Genomic DNA, 5000 nt, shown 5'->3' on the forward strand with positions numbered 1-5000 from the left:
TGTGTGTGTGCGCGCGTGTGTGCGTGTGCTTGTGTGTGTGTGTGTGTGTGTGTGTGTGTGTGTGTGTGTGCGTGTGTGCGTGTGTGTGTGTGTGTGTGTGTGTGTGTGTGTGTGTGTGTGTGTGTGTGTGTGTGTTTGTTTGTGTGCCTGGCCTCAACAGCGCCCCTCCTTTAGTGTGTGTGTGGCCACAAGAGGTATTGTCAGGCTACAGACAGACAAAGTCACACACTGACATAGCTGTCTAGAGGGAGACGGTTTTTACCGCTCCAAAAATATATAAATATAATCCACTTTCCTCTGTATCAGTCATCACCACAGCTTTAGATCTGAGATCACATTAGATTAATCAAAACCTCCACTCCACACATTTATAAATATGTATCATAAATACTGATGATGTAAATATCATTTATAAATATTTATCATAAATACTGATGATGATGATGTAAATATCATTTATAAATATGTATCATAAATACTGATGATGATGATGATGTAAATATCATTTATAAATATGTATCATAAATACTGATGATGATGATGTAAATATCATTTATAAATATGTATCATAAATACTGATGATGATGATGGTGTAAATATGTCAGTATCATACTTGTGTCGACATGTAAACACATCTACTCAATTGTTTTATATGTGATATTTGACACAACAGACACAGGAACAGTGTATATCTGATCATGTAATTATCACAGTATCATTGTTGTTTCTTGTATATCATTTTTTTCTCTCTTTTAAAATTTTTATCCTACAATGTTGTAAACCATTTTTCACCCGGTGTCAATTGTCTAATATATCCTGGTCTCTGCTCTCCCTCTGCCAACCTGGGGAGACAACGGACTGACCTCATGCTTCCTTCTATGCATGAGGAGTCCAAGCCACTTCTTATCACCTGATGGGGGGGGGGGGGGGGGGGGGGGTTGGACGCTTGGACGTAGCGCGTGGAAGGAACACGTTATTCCAACCAGTTCCTTTCCCCTCCATCAGGCACCCCGGCTGGCCAGGGGGAGGCAGTATAGAGACCAGGATTACTGCATGTTTTTGTGAGGGTATCTAACCCTAGGAGACACGGGGAGAACATGCAAACCCCGCCTAGGGTATGGGCACTGATGTAACCTTTATACTGAACCACTGTACTGGTGCCACAGGGTTCTGTACTTGGCCCCCCACCCTCTCTACACCAAATGGACACGTTGTGAGCTTGTAGATCTGCTGTTCTCAGCTCATTGTGATCTATGATGACAACAGCAGAACAGTTTAACTCTTTCCTCTCCTGCTGCTGTGAGCATGTTGTTGGTTGACTAGACTTCATGTCATTTACTCTCATGTTGAACTTTGTAAATCACTGTGGATTCAAACATCTACTAAATGTCTGCATTCATTCATCCATGACGTTCACATCATTCATTGTTTCATCTGTTGATTCATTATTAGATCATTATTTCCTCTGTCCTTCTGTTGTGTTGTTTTCATTTGCATATCCTTCTCATTCTTCACATGTTATTGTATGTATGATCATCTGTAGAAGTTTAATTGTTTAATAAATGGATTGTTAAAAGTGTGATATTGTTCCTGTGTATTAATATTCATTGTGTTGTCATGACAACATAGCCATGGTTTCCATTTCATGATTACAAATATAATGCAATCGATACCCCGTTGAAGGTCCCACCAAGAAAAAAAACGGTGACATTTCTTTTTATTTGCATTTCTTATTCCCTTTAGGCAATCATTTTACAATATATCCACCAGTTATATGAGCCTCTACCAAATGGAAGACATGTACGTTAATGTTAAAAGTGTGATTAATAGGGTGAAAAAAAAAGAAATAAGGAAAAAAAACAGTTCTCCAGTTGATTACTTACATTAAAATATAGATTTTTATTTTTTTCTATGACAACATGGCCACAGCTCATGGTTTTCATTTCATGATTACAATATAATGTAAACAATACTATCTGATCACACATTTATAATGTCATCATCTCATCACTACTATGTAAAGTCACAATCACACAGGTTATTATAATCACATTTTAAGTTGTGGTCGTATGACACCATCTAGTGGCGTTTTAAAGCAGTGCACACTGGGTCATTGATTGATTGATTGAAGACTTTATTAGAAGTTTGCATAGGAAAAGGTACAGTTTCATGACGGTACAGTTCACTGGTACAAGGTCTACTAAAAGGAGATCCATGAAAAGACTAAGCTTATTTCCACTGGAAACCATTGAAGTATCTCATCATATAACATTGAATGACAGACAAATAGAACACAGTACTATGCAGTAGATATGTAAAGAAAAACAAAAAAGAAGACAGTAAGTCTAAACAAACAGTATAAGAAGGGGCAGGGGAGGGTAGGGTTGGGCTAGGTTAATTGTTTTTACCAGTTGCGAACGGCTGCTGCCTGTAAGTGGGTTTTCAGGGCAATTTTAAAGGATGCTAGTGATCCACACTCCTTTATGGCCTTCGGTAAGGCTTTCCACATTTTGGTGGTATAACAGAAAAACGAGTTTGACCATTTGTTGGAGGCGCTGCCTCTGGTGTTATAATTATGGACATCCTTAATGTTTATAAAGTATTTTGACAGATACTTGGGTATCATAGTGGTGTAGTGTATCTTGTACACCAGGCCCATTGCAAGTTGCTGTACTCTGTCATCTACTCTGTCATTAAATAGGCTTCATGAAATCACCTGTGGAATTTCCTTCAGCGGTTCTGAAGCAAAACTTCAGAGCGTGGAACTTGTTGGTGATTCTACCAATGAGGAGAAGACACAAATCTATGTTTCCTGAATCATTGATTAATATGCAGGAAAATGCAGGAAGCTTCCCTAACAGATGAAGCAGGGACCCCTTAGTTGAGAGAGAGATGAAGCAGGGACCCCTTAGTTGAGAGAGAGATGAAGCAGGGACCCCTTAGTTGAGAGAGATTAAAGCAGGGACCCCTTAGTTGAGAGAGATAAAGCAGGGACCCCTTAGTTGAGAGAGAGAGATGAAGCAGGGACCACTTAGTTGAGAGAGAGATGAAGCAGGGACCCCCACAACCTGTTCATAGAGTCCATATAGTTTCATTGTTTGACAGCACAATCATCAGTGTATTTTGGATTCATGTCAATTTGTGTTTTCAGATATTTAACCACTTGAATATATAATTAATAATTAATTTCACTCTGTACTTAGTCTGCTTCTTTTCCCCTCTACACCAAACCTCTTTGTCGAAAATAGACGATCTACAAGCTGACAATGCCTCGCTTGTAGATCTGCTATTTTTGGCTAAAGTTCTCAGAATATGGACACTAAGAAGTCTGGGTTTCCGAGGCTAGGGTTCAAGTGGTTAATATAAGAAAGGAGAAAAAAAAGTTTCTCTTACTAAAAGATTTGGAGGACCCCCTGTAGTAACTCTGAGGACCCCCTGTTGAAGACCCTTGGACTAAGCCCCCTTCTGTTTCCCTTTGGAATGGTTTAAATTAGTACTGTTGGTTTATAAACCCTTGGGATAAGATAGGTGGTCAAAAAAAAGAAAACTAAAGAAATAATACAAAAATACATAAACATTTTTTTCTTTTCTTTTTAATTACATCTTGTTCAAAGCATTTAGAACATTAATCATGGAACAAACATAACATTTTCATTTCATTGCATAAACATCTGAGGAGAATGAACTTTTAACCCTTCAAAAACATACAGCGAACGATGGTTAATTTTTAACCCTTCCATGAATGTTGGACACTTTTCATTCACAATATATAAACAATAATATAGGACAGTATTTTGTTATTATTCTTATAGTTTTATTTTATTTAAATTTTTATTTCAAGATTTTGTAACCCATTTTTCACCCGGTGCCAACTGCCTAAGCTGTAATCCTGGGCTCTGCTCTCCCTCTGCCAACCTGGGGAGAGCCCTGAACTGAGCTCATGCTTCCTTCAGTGCATGAGGAGTGAGCACGCCGCTTCTTATCACCTGACAGGGGGGAGTTTCCCCAGTTGGACGTAGCGCATGGAAGGAACACGTTATTCCAACCAGTTCCTTTCCCCTCCATCAGGCACCCCGGCTGGCCAGGGGGAGGCAGTAGAGAGACCAGCATGTTTTTTTGTGAGGGTAGCTACCCTACGAGACATAGGGGGAACGTGCAAACTCCACACAGAAAGGCCCTTTCGTCAACCCCACCTAGGGTGTGGGCGCTGATGACATGGAGTAGAGAACACGCCCCCAGCGCCCACAGCGTCCCCCGGCGGGAATCGGACCCAGGACCTTCTACTTGTGAGGTGACCGCGCTACCCACTGCACCACCGTGGGTTGGTTATCTACTCCTAACTTTACCAGGGTGAGAATCATTTTATTCTGTTTAATATTCATTCATTTGTTTTAGACGATAAATACGATACAATCTAAAAAAGAAAGTGGTCTCATAAAAAAAGTATGGTGTGTGTGTGTGTGTGTGTGTGTGTGTGTGTGTGTGTGTGTGTGTGTGTGTGTGTGTGTGTGTGTGGTCTTTCCCAGGTGTTTCCCCCATGTGGGCGTGGCTATATGCCTAAACCTAAACCTAAACCTCACAGAAACTAAAGGGCTTTGCAAGACAGGCGCGACCTTCCTCACAGAATTTTATTTAAAAAACTCATCAGCAAATGGGAAAAAAAGGCAACGCGCCTGCATGTGCAAAGCCCTCAAGCTTAATCCTAACCCACCCTGAATGACAGAACTTTATTTATGTCAAATATGTCAATCTGTCCCCTTAGATAAAGTTTATGTCACAAAGAAAACTGTTTCCATTATTATTACAGATTGAAAATATCTTTATATTTGTTTAACCCCAAACTTAAACCCCAGCATCTCTATTCTATTCTGGGGGGAACATTCACCAAGAAATAGCAGATCTACAAGCTCACAATGCATCACGCCTTGTGAGCTTGTAGGGCTCTCAAAGGGTGGTGTAGGGTGGGTTTAGGGTTTAGGGTTTAGGGCTCTATTTTCCTC

Source organism: Nannobrachium achirus (assembly GCF_963921795.1).
Source record: "Nannobrachium achirus genome assembly, chromosome: 23".
Lineage (NCBI taxonomy): Eukaryota > Metazoa > Chordata > Actinopteri > Myctophiformes > Myctophidae > Nannobrachium > Nannobrachium achirus.